Source organism: Oncorhynchus masou, unplaced genomic scaffold (assembly GCF_036934945.1).
Source record: "Oncorhynchus masou masou isolate Uvic2021 unplaced genomic scaffold, UVic_Omas_1.1 unplaced_scaffold_4438, whole genome shotgun sequence".
Classification (NCBI taxonomy): domain Eukaryota; kingdom Metazoa; phylum Chordata; class Actinopteri; order Salmoniformes; family Salmonidae; genus Oncorhynchus; species Oncorhynchus masou.
In genome coordinates, this window is record NW_027010831.1 from 2204 (window position 1) to 20575 (window position 18372).

The 18372-nt window shown below is 50.6% G+C and overlaps 1 pseudogene; it reads left to right on the top strand.

Moving 5' to 3' along the window:
* Positions 1–1815: 1815 nt before the first annotated feature.
* LOC135535100 (RNA polymerase-associated protein LEO1-like) lies at positions 1816–17967 on the top strand (annotated as a pseudogene).
* Positions 17968–18372: the final 405 nt, after the last annotated feature.

Here is an 18372-nt window from a genome sequence, read left to right on the forward strand (position 1 = left end):
TAGATTTTTGCACTTTATTTTATTGTATTTCAATCCAATTATATTTTAAAAATATTTCAGTTGAGTGGATGATAGAAAATTGCTATTATTGTTTTTTCTTTGAAGTAAATTTAGCCCACTTTTGCTAAAATAGAAAATATAGGCTACTGATGGTGCCTTGAATACCGGTTTCTTTCATTTAATGTTCATGTTATGGGGATTTTTATATAAAGGAAATTTGTCTTTTGTGTCTGTTGAAAATTAAAGATTACTGACAGAGCCATAAGAAAATATTGCTTTATTTATCTGATCATATTGGAATATATTTGTTAGGTTTTCAGTAGGTTCAATTAGGTTCACTAGACTATATGCGTCATTTAAAAATTTTTCAATGAACATTCGAACAGTCCGGCCCCTCGGCTTGTAGCTAAATTTTTTATTTGGCCCTCCGTCCATTTGACTTTGACACCCCTGCCATAGTGGGTCAGGAGAATCCCCTAGTGGGTCAGGAGAATCCCTTAGTGGATCAGGAGAATCCCTTAGTGGGTCAGGAGAATCCCATAGTGGATCAGGAGAATCCCCTAGTGGATCAGGAGAATCCCTTAGTGGATCAGGAGAATCCCCTAGTGGGTCAGGAGAATCCTCTAGTGGATCAGGAGAATCCCCTAGTGGGTCAAGAGAATCCCCTAGTGGGTCAGGAGAATCCCCTAGTGGATCAAGAGAATCCCCTAGTGGGTCAGGAGAATCCCCTAGTGGGTCAGGAGAATCCCCTAGTGGGTCAGGAGAATCCCCTAGTGGGTCAAGAGAATCCCCTAGTGGGTCAGGAGAATCCCCTAGTGGATCAGGAGAATCCCATAGTGGGTCAGGAGAATCCCATAGTGGATCAGGAGAATCCCATAGTGGGTCAGGAGAATCCCTTAGTGGATCAGGAGAATCCCTTAGTGGATCAGGAGAATCCCCTAGTGGGTCAGGAGAATCCCCTAGTGGATCAGGAGAATCCCCTAGTGGATCAGGAGAATCCCCTTGTGGGTCAGGAGAATCCCTCAGTGGGTCAGGAGAATCCCTAGCGGGTCAGGAGAATCCCCTAGTGGATCAGGAGAATCCCTAGTGGGTCAGGAGAATCCCCTAGTGGATCAGGAGAATCCCTAGTGGATCAGGAGAATCCCCTAGTGGATCAGGAGAATCCTAGTGGATCAGGAGAATCCCCTAGTGGATCAGGAGAATCCCTTAGTGGATCAGGAGAATCCCTAGTGGATCAGTAGAATCCCCTAGTGGATCAGGAGAATCCCCTAGTGAGTCAGGAGAATCCCTTAGTGGATCAGGAGAATCCCCTTGTGGATCAGGAGAATCCCCTAGTGGGTCAGGAGAATCCCTTAGTGGATCAGGAGAATCCCCTAGTGGATCAGGAGAATCCCTTAGTGGGTCAGGAGAATCCCCTAGTGGGTCAGGAGAATCCCTTAGTGGGTCAGGAGAATCCCTTAGTGGATCAGGAGAATCCCTAGTGGGTCAGGAGAATCCCTTAGTGGATCAGGAGAATCCTTAGTGGATCAGTAGAATCCCATAGTGGATCAGGAGAATCCCCTAGTGGGTCAGGAGAATCCCTTAGTGGGTCAGGAGAATCCCTTAGTGGATCAGTAGAACGCTATTGTCCGTTCTGCAAATAGTTTGTCAGAGACTCTAAAATGTTCGCAATGCGCTCGTTAACATTTAGCTAGCATTCACTATGGGATTTCACATGTACTTATTAGCATTGGTAACCTCCATATTGCAGAGGCTCAGTGGGGTTAGAAAACAGCACCCCTTGTGTTCAGTGCTGGTATTACTGACTATCCCAGGATGGCACACGGTCGGTATGAAGGTATGACAGTCTGGATACCACCCAAGCCTACTCCGATGCACTTTGAGGAGGCGGGGGGTCAGGGTATAATCCCTCAATGTTCCACTCCTACCTGTTACGGGTCAAAGGTTAGGGTTCAGGACTCCTCCTCTCCATCTCTTCCTCAGGTAAGAAGCCAGCAGCAGACGACCTGTTTGGAGAGGCAGACGACATCTCATCAGACAGTGATGCTGAGAAACCTCCCACTCCAGGACAACCCCTGGTGAGACACACTTAACCCCCCCACTCCAGGACAACCCCTGGTGAGACACACTTAACCCCCCCACTCCAGGACAACCCCTGGTGAGACACACTTAACCCCCCCACTCCAGGACAACCCCTGGTGAGACACACTTAACCCCCACTCCAGGACAACCCCTGGTGAGACACACTTAACCCCCCACTCCAGGACAACCCCTGGTGAGACACATAACCCCCCCACTCCAGGACAACCCCTGGTGAGACACACTTAACCCCCCCACTCCAGGACAACCCCGGTGAGACGCACTTAACCCCCACTCCAGGACAACCCCTGGTGAGACACACTTAACCCCCCACTCCAGGACAACCCCTGGTGAGACACCTTAACCCCCCACTCCAGGACAACCCCTGGTGAGACACACTTAACCCCCCACTCCAGGACAACCCCTGGTGAGACACACTTAACCCCCCCCCCACTCCAGGACAACCCCTGGTGAGACACACTTAACCCCCCCACTCCAGGACAGCCCCCGGTGAGACACACTTAACCCCCCACTCCAGGACAACCCCTGGTGAGACACACTTAACCCCCCCACTCCAGGACAACCCCTGGTGAGACACACTTAACCCCCCCACTCCAGGACAACCCCCGGTGAGACACACTTAACCCCCCCACTCCAGGACAACCCCTGGTGAGACACACTTAACCCCCACTCCAGGACAACCCCTGGTGAGACACACTTAACCCCCCCACTCCAGGACAACCCCTGGTGAGACACACTTAACCCCCACTCCAGGACAACCCCCGGTGAGACACACTTAACCCCCCCACTCCAGGACAACCCCTGGTGAGACACACTTAACCCCCACTCCAGGACAACCCCTGGTGAGACACACTTAACCCCCCACTCCAGGACAACCCCTGGTGAGACACACTTAACCCCCCACTCCAGGACAACCCCTGGTGAGACACACTTAACCCCCCACTCCAGGACAACCCCTGGTGAGACACACTTAACCCCCCACTCCAGGACAACCCCTGGTGAGACACACTTAACCCCCCCACTCCAGGACAACCCCTGGTGAGACACTTAACCCCCCCACTCCAGGACAACCCCTGGTGAGACACACTTAACCCCCACTCCAGGACAACCCCTGGTGAGACACACTTAACCCCCCACTCCAGGACAACCCCTGGTGAGACACACTTAACCCCCCACTCCAGGACAACCCCTGGTGAGACACACTTAACCCCCCACTCCAGGACAACCCCTGGTGAGACACATAACCCCCCCACTCCAGGACAACCCCTGGTGAGACACACTTAACCCCCCACTCCAGGACAACCCCGGTGAGACACACTTAACCCCCCACTCCAGGACAACCCCGGTGAGACACACTTAACCCCCCCCCCCCCCACTCCAGGACAACCCCTGGTGAGACACACTTAACCCCCCCACTCCAGGACAACCCCTGGTGAGACACACTTAACCCCCCCACTCCAGGACAACCCCTGGTGAGACACACTTAACCCCCCACTCCAGGACAACCCCCTGGTGAGACACACTTAACCCCCCCACTCCAGGACAACCCCTGGTGAGACACACTTAACCCCCCACTCCAGGACAACCCCTGGTGAGACACACTTAACCCCCACTCCAGGACAACCCCTGGTGAGACACACTTAACCCCCCCACTCCAGGACAACCCCTGGTGAGACACACTTAACCCCCCACTCCAGGACAACCCCTGGTGAGACACACTTAACCCCCCCACTCCAGGACAACCCCTGGTGAGACACACTTAACCCCCCACTCCAGGACAACCCCTGGTGAGACACACTTAACCCCCCACTCCAGGACAACCCCTGGTGAGACACACTTAACCCCCCACTCCAGGACAACCCCTGGTGAGACACACTTAACCCCCCACTCCAGGACAACCCTGGTGAGACACACTTAACCCCCCCACTCCAGGACAACCCCTGGTGAGACACACTTAACCCCCACTCCAGGACAACCCCGGTGAGACACACTTAACCCCCCCCCCCCCCCCCCACTCCAGGACAACCCCTGGTGAGACACACTTAACCCCCACTCCAGGACAACCCCTGGTGAGACACATAACCCCCCACTCCAGGACAACCCCTGGTGAGACACACTTAACCCCCCACTCCAGGACAACCCCTGGTGAGACACACTTAACCCCCCACTCCAGGACAACCCCTGGTGAGACACACTTAACCCCCCACTCCAGGACAACCCCTGGTGAGACACACTTAACCCCCCACTCCAGGACAACCCCTGGTGAGACACACTTAACCCCCCCACTCCAGGACAACCCCTGGTGAGACACACTTAACCCCCCCACTCCAGGACAACCCCTGGTGAGACACACTTAACCCCCCACTCCAGGACAACCCCTGGTGAGACACACTTAACCCCCCACTCCAGGACAACCCCTGGTGAGACACACCTTACCCCCCCCCCACTCCAGGACAACCCCTGGTGAGACACACTTACCCCCCCCCACTCCAGGACAACCCCTGGTGAGACACACTTAACCCCCCACTCCAGGACAACCCCTGGTGAGACACACTTAACCCCCACTCCAGGACAACCCCTGGTGAGACACACATTAACCCCCCCACTCCAGGACAACCCCTGGTGAGACACACTTAACCCCCCCACTCCAGGACAACCCCCTGGTGAGACACACACCCCCACTCCAGGGCAACCCCTGGTGGGACACACTTTACACCCCCACTCCAGGACAACCCCTGGTGAGACACACTTTACACCCCCTTACACATTACACCCCCCCCCACTCCAGGACAACCCCTGGTGAGACACACTTAACCCCCCACTCCAGGACAACCCCTGGTGGGACACACTTTACACCCCCCTTTACATTACACCCCCCCCCACTCCAGGACAACCCCTGGTGAGACACACTTAACCCCCCACTCCAGGACAACCCCTGGTGAGACACATACCCCCCCCCCACTCCAGGACAACCCCTGGTGAGACACACTTAACCCCCCCACTCCAGGACAACCCCTGGTGAGACACACTTAACCCCCCCCACTCCAGGGCAACCCCTGGTGGGACACACTTACACCCCCCTTTACACATTACACCCCCCCCCACTCCAGGACAACCCCTGGTGAGACACACTTAACCCCCCACTCCAGGACAACCCCTGGTGGGACACACTTACACCCCCCTTTACACATTACACCCCCCCCCCCCACTCCAGGACAACCCCTGGTGAGACACACCTTACCCCCCCCCCACTCCAGGACAACCCCTGGTGAGACACACTTTACCCCCCCCACTCCAGGACAACCCCTGGTGTGACACACTTTACCTCTGCATGTTACAAGAACTAATAATGAAGAGTTTCTGTGTGTGTGTCTCTCTGTGTGTGTGTGTGTCTCTCTGTGTGCGTGTGTCTCTCTGTGTGTGTGTGTGTCTGTGTGTGTGTGTCTCTCTGTGTGTGTGTGTCTGTCTCTCTGTGTGTGTGTGTCTGTCTCTCTGTGTGTGTGTGTCTGTCTCTCTGTGTGTGTGTGTCTGTCTCTCTGTGTGTCTGTCTCTGTGTGTCTGTCTCTCTGTGTGTGTGTGTCTGTCTCTCTGTGTGTCTGTCTCTCTGTGTGTCTGTCTCTCTGTGTGTCTGTCTCTCTGTGTGTGTGTCTCTCCCCAGGACCAAGAGGATGGTATGGAAGGGGAGCAGGCTGAGGAGGAGCCCGTTCCAGAGACTCGTATCGAGGTGGAGATTCCTAAAGTCAGCACTGATCTAGGATCAGACCTCTACTTCGTCAAACTACCCAACTTCCTCTCTGTTGAGCCCAGGTTAGACTCACCCCAGATGGTCCCAGTTCACTTACTGACCCTAGACCCTGACACCCCCGGACCCTAACCCTGACCCCTAACTCTGACCTTCCCCTGAGCAGTCCATGTTTTCAGATGTGAAGGTCTGGATAGGTAGAAGCAGTGTCTTCTCTCTGAACTCTGATGTGATGTGTGTGTTCCTCTCTGTTCAGACCCTTTGACTCCCAGTACTATGAAGATGAGTTTGAGGATGAGGAGATGTTGGATGAAGAGGGACGGACCAGGCTCAAACTGAAGGTGTGTGTGTGTGCTCAGTTCTTGCCCTGTGTGTGTGTTGTGATGTGACAGTTTTGTGATGTGACATTGTTGTGTATTGATGTGACAGTGTTGTGTATTGATGTGACAGTGTTGTGTGTGTATTGATGTGACAGTGTTGTGTGTGTGTGTGATGTGACAGTGTTGTGTGTGTGTGTGTGTGTGATGTGACAGTGTTGTGTTGTATGTGTGATGTGATAGTGTTGTGAGTGATGTGACAGTATTGTGTGTGTGATGTGACAGTGTTATGAGTGATGTGACAGTGTAGTGTGTGTGATGTGACAGTGTTGGGAGTGATGTGACAGTGTTGTGTGTGTGATGTGACCGTGTTGTGAGTGATGTGACCGTGTTGTGAGTGAGTGATGTGACAGTGATGTGACAGTGTTGTGTGTGTGATGTGACCGTGTTGTGAGTGAGTGATGTGACAGTGATGTGACCGTGATGTGACAGTGTTCTGTGTGATGGGACAGTGATGTGTTCTGTGTGATGGGACAGTGATGTGTTCTGTGTGATGGGACAGTGATGTGTTCTGTGTGATGGGACAGTGATGTGTTCTGTGTGATGGGACAGTGTTGTGTGTGTGTGATGGGACAGTGTTGTGTGTGTGTGATGGGACAGTGTTGTGTGTGTGTGATGGGACAGTGTTGTGTGTGTGTGATGGGACAGTGTTGTGTGTGTGTGTGATGGGACAGTGTTGTGTGTGTGTGATGGGACAGTGTTGTGTGTGTGTGATGGGACAGTGTTGTGTGTGTGTGATGGGACAGTGTTGTGTGTGTGTGATGGGACAGTGTTGTGTGTGTGTGATGGGACAGTGTTGTGTGTGTGTGTGATGGGACAGTGTTGTGTGTGTGATGGGACAGTGTTGTGTGTGTGTGATGGGACAGTGTTGTGTGTGTGTGATGGGACAGTGTTGTGTGTGTGATGGGACAGTGTTGTGTGTGTGATGGGACAGTGAAGTGTTCTGTGTGATGGGACAGTGATGTGTTCTGTGTGATGGGACAGTGATGTGTTCTGTGTGATGGGACAGTGATGTGTTCTGAGTGATGGGACAGTGATGTGTTCTGTGTGATGGGACAGTGTTCTGTGTGATGGGACAGTGTTCTGTGTGATGGGACAGTGTTCTGTGTGATGGGACAGTGTTCTGTGTGATGGGACAGTGTTCTGTGTGATGGGACAGTGTTCTGTGTGATGGGACAGTGTTCTGTGTGATGGGACAGTGTTCTGTGTGATGGGACAGTGTTCTGTGTGATGGGACAGTGTTCTTTGTGATGGGACAGTGTTATGTGTGATGTAACAGTGTTATGTGTGATGTAACAGTGTTATGTGTGATGTAACAGTGTTCTGTGTTCAGGTTGAGAATACTATCCGGTGGAGAGCCAAGAAAGACGAGGAGGGGAACGAGAGCAGAGAGAGTAACGCCCGCATCGTCAAGTGGTCTGACGGCAGGTCAGCACACACACACACACACACACACACACACACACACACACACACACACACACACACACACACACACACACACACACACACACACACACACACACACACACAAGACCCTCAGAGGGCGAGATGAAGGAGTAATGCTGGACTCCTGATGAAGAGGAGTAACGCTGGACTCCTGATGAAGAGGAGTAACGCTGGACTCCTGATGAAGAGGAGTAACGCTGGACTCCTGATGAAGAGGAGTAACGCTGGACTCCTGATGAAGAGGAGTAACGCTGGACTCCTGATGAAGAGGAGTAACGCTGGACTCCTGATGAAGAGGAGTAACGCTGGACTCCTGATGAAGAGGAGTAACACTGGACTCCTGATGAAGAGGAGTAACGCTGGACTCCTGATAAAGAGGAGTAACGCTGGACTCCTGATGAAGAGGAGTAACGCTGGACTCCTGATGAAGAGGAGTAACGCTGGACTCCTGATGAAGAGGGTAACGCTGGACAGCTGATGAAGAGGAGTAACGCTGGACAGCTGATGAAGAGGAGTAACGCTGGACTCCTGATGAAGAGGAGTAACGCTGGACTCCTGATGAAGAGGAGTAACGCTGGACTCCTGATGATTGTGCTTGAATAATTAATACATTGATTTAACAATGGGGAAATGTGTGTTGACATGTGTATGTATCTGTGGATGTGTTCTCTCTCCACAGCATGTCTCTCCACCTGGGTAACGAGGTGTTTGATGTGTTCTGTCTCCACAGCATGTCTCTCCACCTGGGTAACGAGGTGTTTGATGTGTATAAGCTCCTCTCCAAGGAGACCACAACCACCTGTTCATCAGACAAGGAACTGGACTACAGGGACAGGCTGTGTTCAAGACCAAACTCACCTTCAGGTAACACTGTCTATACACACACACACACACACACACTGTATGTAGGCATCCACACACCTTGCCCTTTGTCTGAACCCCAACCCAAAGCTCTGAAAGACATCATGCACCGAATACAGGAACACGTTCCGTCCAGATGGAAGGGTGGACAACAACACAGTATCTAAGCTGAGCTCCCTCCAGATGGAATAGTGAACAACAACACAGTATCTAAGCTGAGCTCCGTCCAGATGGAATAGTGAACAACAACACAGTATCTAAGCTGAGCTCCGTCCAGATGGAATAGTGGACAACAACACAGTATCTAAGCTGAGCTCCGTCCAGATGGAATAGTGAACAACAACACAGTATCTAAGCTGAGCTCCGTCCAGATGGAATAGTGAACAACAACACAGTATCTTAGCTCCCTCCAGATGGAATAGTGAACAACAACACAGTATCTAAGCTGAGCTCCGTCCAGATGGAATAGTGGACAACAACACAGTATCTAAGCTGAGCTCCGTCCAGATGGAATAGTGAACAACAACACAGTATCTTAGCTCCCTCCAGATGGAATAGTGAACAACAACACAGTATCTAAGCTGAGCTCCGTCCAGATGGAATAGTGGACAACAACACAGTATCTAAGCTGAGCTCTGTCCAGATGGAATAGTGGACAACAACACAGTATCTAAGCTGAGCTCCGTCCAGATGGAATAGTGGACAAGAACACAGTATCTAAGCTGAGCTCCGTCCAGATAGAAAAGTGGACAAGAACACAGTATCTAAGCTGAGCTCCGTCCAGATGGAATAGTGGACAACAACACAGTATCTAAGCTGAGAACGGGACTTGTTTTGGTACAGTATTACAATAGAACGGGACTTGTTTTGGTACAGTATTACAATAGAACGGGACTTGTTTTGGTACAGTATTACAATAGAACAGGACTTGTTTTGGTACAGTATTACAATAGAACAGGACTTGTTTTGGTACAGTATTACAATAGAACAGGACTTGTTTTGGTACAGTATTACAATAGAACAGGACTTGTTTTGGTACAGTATTACAATAGAACAGGACTTGTTTTGGTACTGTATTACAATAGAAGGGGACTTGTTTTGGTACAGTATTACAATAGAACAGGACTTGTTTTGGTACAGTATTACAATAGAACGGGACTTGTTTTGGTACAGTATCACAATAGAACGGGACTTGTTTTGGTACAGTATTACAATAGAACAGGACTTGTTTTGGTACAGTATTACAATAGAACAGGACTTGTTTTGGTACAGTATTACAATAGAACAGGACTTGTTTTGGTACAGTATTAGAATGGGACTTGTTTTGGTACAGTATTACAATAGAACAGGACTTGTTTTGGTACAGTGTTACAATAGAACAGGACTTGTTTTGGTACAGTATTACAATAGAACAGGACTTGTTTTGGTACAGTATTACAATAGAACGGGACTTGTTTTGGTACAGTATTACAATAGAACAGGACTTGTTTTGGTACAGTATTAGAATGGGACTTGTTTTGGTACAGTATTACAATAGAACGGGACTTGTTTTGGTACAGTATTAGAATAGAACAGGACTTGTTTTGGTACAGTATTACAATAGAACAGGACTTGTTTTGGTACAGTGTTACAATAGAACAGGACTTGTTTTGGTACAGTATCACAATAGAACGGGACTTGTTTTGGTACAGTATTACAATAGAACAGGACTTGTTTTGGTACAGTATTACAATAGAACAGGACTTGTTTTGGTACAGTGTTACAATAGAACAGGACTTGTTTTGGTACAGTATCACAATAGAGCGGGACTTGTTTTGGTACAGTATTACAATAGAACAGGACTTGCTTTGGTACAGTATTAGAATGGGACTTGTTTTGGTACAGTATTACAATAGAACGGGACTTGTTTTGGTACAGTATTATAATAGAACAGGACTTGTTTTGGTACAGTATTACAATAGAACAGGACTTGTTTTGGTACAGTATTAGAATGGGACTTGTTTTGGTACAGTATTACAATAGAACAGGACTTGTTTTGGTACAGTATTACAATAGAACAGGACTTGTTTTGGTACAGTATTACAATAGAACAGGACTTGTTTTGGTACAGTATCACAATAGAACAGGACTTGTTTTGGTACAGTATCACAATAGAACAGGACTTGTTTTGGTACAGTATCACAATAGAACAGGACTTGTTTTGGTACAATAGAACGGGACTTGTTTTGGTACAGTATTACAATAGAACAGGACTTGTTTTGGTACAGTATTACAATAGAACAGGACTTGTTTTGGTACAGTATCACAATAGAACAGGACTTGTTTTGGTACAATAGAACAGGACTTGTTTTGGTACAGTATTACAATAGAACAGGACTTGTTTTGGTACAGTATTACAATAGAACAGGACTTGTTTTGGTACAGTATTACAATAGAACAGGACTTGTTTTGGTACAGTATCACAATAGAACAGGACTTGTTTTGATACAGTATTACAATAGAACGGGACTTGTTTTGGTACAGTATTACAATAGAACAGGACTTGTTTTGGTACAGTATTACAATAGAACAGGACTTGTTTTGGTACAATAGAACAGGACTTGTTTTGGTACAGTATTACAATAGAACGGGACTTGATTTGGTACAATAGAACAGGACTTGTTTTGGTACAGTATTATAATAGAACAGGGCTTGTTTTGGTACAGTATTACAATAGAACAGGACTTGTTTTGGTACAGTATTACAATAGAACAGGACTTGTTTTGGTACAGTATTATAATAGAACGGGACTTGTTTTGGTACAGTATTACAATAGAACAGGACTTGTTTTGGTACAGTATTACAATAGAACGGGACTTGTTTTGGTACAGTATTACAATAGAACGGGACTTGTTTTGGTACAGTGTTATGAGACTGAAAGTTCCTCTTTCAGTTTAAAGGAACAAACATGAATGTCTGATTGGAGAGAGAAAGCTGTTACTGTGTGTTTTCCCTCCAGACCCCACTCCACAGACAGTGCCACCCACAGGCTGTTACTGTGTGTTTTCCCTCCAGACCCCACTCCACAGACAGTGCCACCCACAGGCTGTTACTGTGTGTTTTCCCTCCAGACCCCACTCCACAGACAGTGCCACCCACAGGCTGTTACTGTGTGTTTTCCCTCCAGACCCACTCCACAGACAGTGCCACCCACAGGCTGTTACTGTGTGTTTTCTCTCCAGACCCCACTCCACAGACAGTGCCACCCACAGGCTGTTACTGCGTGTTTTCCCTCCAGACCCCACTCCACAGACAGTGCCACCCACAGGCTGTTACTGTGTGTTTTCCCTCCAGACCCCACTCCACAGACAGTGCCACCCACAGGCTGTTACTGTGTGTTTTCCCTCCAGACCCCACTCCACAGACAGTGCCACCCACAGGCTGTTACTGTGTGTTTTCCCCTCAGACCCCACTCCACAGACAGTGCCACCCACAGGCTGTTACTGTGTGTCTTCCCTCCAGACCCCACTCCACAGACAGTGCCACCCACAGGCTGTTACTGTGTGTTTTCCCTCCAGACCCCACTCCACAGACAGTGCCACCCACAGGCTGTTACTGTGTGTTTTCCCTCCAGACCCCACTCCACAGACAGTGCCACCCACAGGCTGTTACTGCGTGTTTCCTCCAGACCCCACTCCACAGACAGTGCCACCCACAGGCTGTTACTGTGTGTTTCCCTCCAGACCCCACTCCACAGACAGTGCCACCCACAGGCTGTTACTGTGTGTTTTCCCTCCAGACCCCACTCCACAGACAGTGCCACCCACAGGCTGTTACTGTGTGTTTTCCCTCCAGACCCCACTCCACAGACAGTGCCACCCACAGGCTGTTACTGTGTGTTTTCCCTCCAGACCCCACTCCACAGACAGTGCCACCCACAGGCTGTTACTGTGTGTTTTCCCTCCAGACCCCACTCCACAGACAGTGCCACCCACAGGCTGTTACTGTGTGTTTTCCCTCAGACCCCACTCCACAGACAGTGCCACCCACAGGCTGTTACTGTGTGTCTTCCCTCCAGACCCCACTCCACAGACAGTGCCACCCACAGGCTGTTACTGTGTGTTTTCCCTCCAGACCCCACTCCACAGACAGTGCCACCCACAGGCTGTTACTGTGTGTTTTCCCTCCAGACCCCACTCCACAGACAGTGCCACCCACAGGCTGTTACTGTGTGTTTTCCTCCAGACCCCACTCCACAGACAGTGCCACCCACAGGCTGTTACTGTGTGTTTTCCTCCAGACCCCACTCCACAGACAGTGCCACCCACAGGCTGTTACTGTGTGTTTTCCCTCCAGACCCCACTCCACAGACAATGCCACCCACAGGCTGTTACTGTGTGTTTTCCCTCCAGACCCCACTCCACAGACAGTGCCACCCACAGGCTGTTACTGTGTGTTTTCCCTCCAGACCCCACTCCACAGACAGTGCCACCCACAGGCTGTTACTGTGTGTTTTCCCTCCAGACCCCACTCCACAGACAGTGCCACCCACAGGCTGTTACTGTGTGTTTTCCTCCAGACCCCACTCCACAGACAGTGCCACCCACAGGCTGTTACTGTGTGTTTTCCCTCCAGACCCCACTCCACAGACAGTGCCACCCACAGGCTGTTACTGTGTGTTTTCCTCCAGACCCCACTCCACAGACAGTGCCACCCACAGGCTGTTACTGTGTGTTTTCCCTCCAGACCCCACTCCACAGACAGTGCCACCCACAGGCTGTTACTGTGTGTTTTCCCTCCAGACCCCACTCCACAGACAGTGCCACCCACAGGCTGTTACTGTGTGTTTTCCCTCCAGACCCCACTCCACAGACAGTGCCACCCACAGGCTGTTACTGTGTGTCTTCCCTCCAGACCCCACTCCACAGACAGTGCCACCCACAGGCTGTTACTGTGTTTTCCCTCCAGACCCCACTCCACAGACAGTGCCACCCACAGGCTGTTACTGTGTGTTTTCCCTCCAGACCCCACTCCACAGACAGTGCCACCCACAGGCTGTTACTGTGTGTTTTCCCTCCAGACCCCACTCCACAGACAGTGCCACCCACAGGCTGTTACTGTGTGTTTTCCCTCCAGACCCCACTCCACAGACAGTGCCACCCACAGGCTGTTACTGTGTGTTTTCCCTCCAGACCCCACTCCACAGACAGTGCCACCCACAGGCTGTTACTGTGTGTTTTCCCTCCAGACCCCACTCCACAGACAGTGCCACCCACAGGCTGTTACTGTGTGTTTTCCCTCCAGACCCCACTCCACAGACAGTGCCACCCACAGGCTGTTACTGTGTGTTTTCCCTCCAGACCCCACTCCACAGACAGTGCCACCCACAGGCTGTTACTGTGTGTTTTCCTCCAGACCCCACTCCACAGACAGTGCCACCCACAGGCTGTTACTGTGTGTCTTCCCTCCAGACCCCACTCCACAGACAGTGCCACCCACAGGCTGTTACTGTGTGTTTTCCCTCCAGACCCCACTCCACAGACAGTGCCACCCACAGGCTGTTACTGTGTGTTTTCCCTCCAGACCCCACTCCACAGACAGTGCCACCCACAGGCTGTTACTGTGTGTTTTCCCTCCAGACCCCACTCCACAGACAGTGCCACCCACAGGCTGTTACTGTGTGTTTTCCCTCCAGACCCCACTCCACAGACAGTGCCACCCACAGGCTGTTACTGTGTGTTTTCCCTCCAGACCCCACTCCACAGACAATGCCACCCACAGGCTGTTACTGTGTGTTTTCCCTCCAGACCCCACTCCACAGACAGTGCCACCCACAGGCTGTTACTGTGTGTTTTCCCTCCAGACCCCACTCCACAGACAGTGCCACCCACAGGCTGTTACTGTGTGTTTTCCCTCCAGACCCCACTCCACAGACAGTGCCACCCACAGGCTGTTACTGTGTGTTTTCCCTCCAGACCCCACTCCACAGACAGTGCCACCCACAGGCTGTTACTGTGTGTTTTTCCCTCCAGACCCCACTCCACAGACAGTGCCACCCACAGGCTGTTACTGTGTGTTTTCCCTCAGACCCCACTCCACAGACAGTGCCACCCACAGGCTGTTACTGTGTGTTTTCCCTCCAGACCCCACTCCACAGACAGTGCCACCCACAGGCTGTTACTGTGTGTTTTCCCTCCAGACCCCACTCCACAGACAGTGCCACCCACAGGCTGTTACTGTGTGTTTTCCCTCCAGACCCCACTCCACAGACAGTGCCACCCACAGGCTGTTACTGTGTGTTTTCCCTCCAGACCCCACTCCACAGACAGTGCCACCCACAGGCTGTTACTGTGTGTTTTCCTCCAGACCCCACTCCACAGACAGTGCCACCCACAGGCTGTTACTGTGTGTTTTCCCTCCAGACCCCACTCCACAGACAGTGCCACCCACAGGCTGTTACTGTGTGTTTTCCCTCCAGACCCCACTCCACAGACAGTGCCACCCACAGGCTGTTACTGTGTGTTTTCCCTCCAGACCCCACTCCACAGACAGTGCCACCCACAGGCTGTTACTGTGTGTCTTCCCTCCAGACCCCACTCCACAGACAGTGCCACCCACAGGAAGATGACCCTCTCTCTGGCTGACCGCTGCTCGAAGACCCAGAAGATCAGAATACTGCCCATGGCTGGGCCGAGACCCTGAGTCTCAACGCAACGAGATGATCAAGGTAACGCACGTTGGACTCTGTCATTTCATATAGGATGTCGTGTAATAAGGTTATGAGATGTGCGGTGTAATGTTAGCAGAACTACACTCAACAAAAATATTAACACAAAAAATGCAACGATTTTAAAAGATTTTTACTGAGTTACAGTTCATATAAGTAAATCAGTTAATTGAAATAAATTCATTGGGCACTAATCTATGGATTTGACATGACTCGGAATTTGACATGACTCGGAAATAGATATGCATCTGTTGGTCACAGATACCTTAGATAAAGAAAACCAGTCAGTATCTGGTGTGACCACCATTGCCTCATACAGCGTGACACATCTCCTTCACATAGAGTTGATCAGGCTGTTGATTGTGGCCTGTGGAACGTTGTCCCACTCCTCTTCAATGGCTGTGTGGAGTTGCTGGATATTGGCTGGGAACTGGAACACGTTGTTCTATACGTTGATCCAGAGCATCCCAAACATGCTCAATGGGTGACATGTCTGGTGAGAATGCAGGCCATGGAAGAACTGGGAAATTTTCAGCTTCCAGGAATTGTGTCCAGATCCTTGCGACATGGGGTCGTGCGTTATCATGCTGAATTATGAGGTGATGGAGGCGGATGAACGGCACGACCATGAACCTCAGAATCTCGTTGTTCATAGTTTATGCCTGCCCCATACCATCATGGTGTGTGTCCTCTGTTCACAACGTTGACATCAGCAAACTGCTCGCCCACACAACACCACACACGCTGTCTGCCATCTGCCTGGTACAGTTGAAACTCCTGTGTGCCATCTGCCCGGTACAGCTGAAACTCCTGTGTGCCATCTGCCTGGTACAGCTGAAACTCCTGTGTGCCATCTGCCCGGTACAGCTGAAACTCCTGTGTGCCATCTGCCTGGTACAGCTGAAACACCTGTGTGCCATCTGCCCGGTACAGCTGAAACACCTGTGTGCCATCTGCCTGGTACAGCTGAAACTCCTGTGTGCCATCTGCCCGGTACAGCTGAAACTCCTGTGTGCCATCTGCCTGGTACAGCTGAAACTCCTTTGTGCCATCTGCCTGGTACAGCTGAAACTCCTTTGTGCCATCTGCCTGGTACAGCTGAAACTCCTTTGTGCCATCTGCCTGGTACAGCTGAAACTCCTTTGTGCCATCTGCCTGGTACAGCTGAAACTCCTGTGTGCCATCTGCCCGGTACAGCTGAAACTCCTGTGTGCCATCTGCCTGGTACAGCTGAAACACCTGTGTGCCATCTGCCTGGTACAGCTGAAACACCTGTGTGCCATCTGCCTGGTACAGCTGAAACTCCTTTGTGCCATCTGCCTGGTACAGCTGAAACTCCTTTGTGCCATCTGCCTGGTACAGCTGAAACTCCTTTGTGCCATCTGCCTGGTACAGCTGAAACTCCTTTGTGCCATCTGCCTGGTACAGCTGAAACTCCTTTGTGCCATCTGCCTGGTACAGCTGAAACTCCCTGTGTGCCATCTGCCCGGTACAGCTGAAACACCTGTGTGCCATCTGCCTGGTACAGCTGAAACTCCTGTGTGCCATCTGCCCGGTACAGCTGAAACTCCTGTGTGCCATCTGCCTGGTACAGCTGAAACTCCTGTGTGCCAGTGGCCGTCTCGGGGAGCATTCGTCCACTGAAGTCGGTTACAACTGAACTGCAGTCAGGTCAAGACCCCGGTGAGGAACGACGAACACTCAGATGAGTTTCCCCGAGACGGTTTCTGACCGTTTGTACAGAACTGTTGTACAAACCCACAGTTTCAACAGTTTGTCCGGGTGGCCGGTTTCAGGCGATCCCGCAGGTGAAGAAGTCGGGCTGGTGTGTGAAGGTTCTGGGCTGGTGCGGTTGTAAGGCCGGTTGGACGTACTGCCAAATTCTCTGAGACGATGTTACGGAGGTGCTTTATGGTAGAGAAACTAACATCACATTCTCTGGACATTCCTGCAGCTAGCATGCCAATTTCCCGATCCCTCAAAACTTGAGACATCTGTGTCGTTGTATTATGTGACAAAACTGCACATTTTAGAGAGGCCTTTTATTGTCCCCCAGCAGAAGGTGCACCTGTGTAACGATCATGCTGTTGAATCAGCTTCTTGATATTCCACACCTGTCAGGTGGATGGATTATCTTGGCAAAAAGAAATTCTCACTAACAGGGATGGAAATACATTTGTGGACAACATTTGAGAGAAATAAACTTTTTGTGAATATGTGAACATTTCTTGAATCATTTATATCATCAGCTCATTAAAAAACATGGGACCAACACTTTACATGTTGAGGTTTATATTTTTGTTCAGTTTAATTAACTACAGTCTGGAGACGAGACAGACTTTCTGTTGTTTCTAGAAGCACTGACTGGGCTTCTGTTGCTGATTACAGTCTCCTATATTTACTCAGAACATTTCAAATAGACAGGACGACACCTTATCTCATTTGAGGGGTTAAAATGTTGCCCCCCCCTACAGAAAGAGGAGGAGCGTCTGCGTGCGTCTATCCGTCGTGAGGGCCAACAGCGACGGATGAGAGAGAAGCAGCACCAACGAGGGCTGAGCGCCGGTTACCTGGAGCCCGATCGCTATGACGACGATGAGGAGGGCGACGAGTCGGTCAGCCTGGCCGCCATCAAGAGCAAATACAAGGGAGGAGGAGGAGGGCTGAGGGGTGAGGACACACACAACATATCTAAACAGAGACACGTCCAGATCTAATACAAGGGAGGAGGAGGAGGAGGGCTGAGGGGTGAGGACACACACAACATATCTAAACAGAGACACATCCAGATCAAATACAAGGGAGGAGGAGGAGGGGTGAGGGGTGAGGACACACACAACATATCTAAACAGAGACACGTCCAGATCTAATACAAGGGAGGAGGAGGAGGAGGGCTGAGGGTGAGGACACACACAACATATCTAAACAGAGACACATCCAGATCAAATACAAGGGAGGAGGAGGAGGAGGGCTGAGGGGGTGAGGACACACACAACATATCTAAACAGAGACACATCCAGATCAAATACAAGGGAGGAGGAGGAGGGCTGAGGGTGAGGACACACACAACATATCTAAACAGAGACACGTCCAGATCTAATACAAGGGAGGTGGAAGAGGGCTGAGGGGTGAGGACA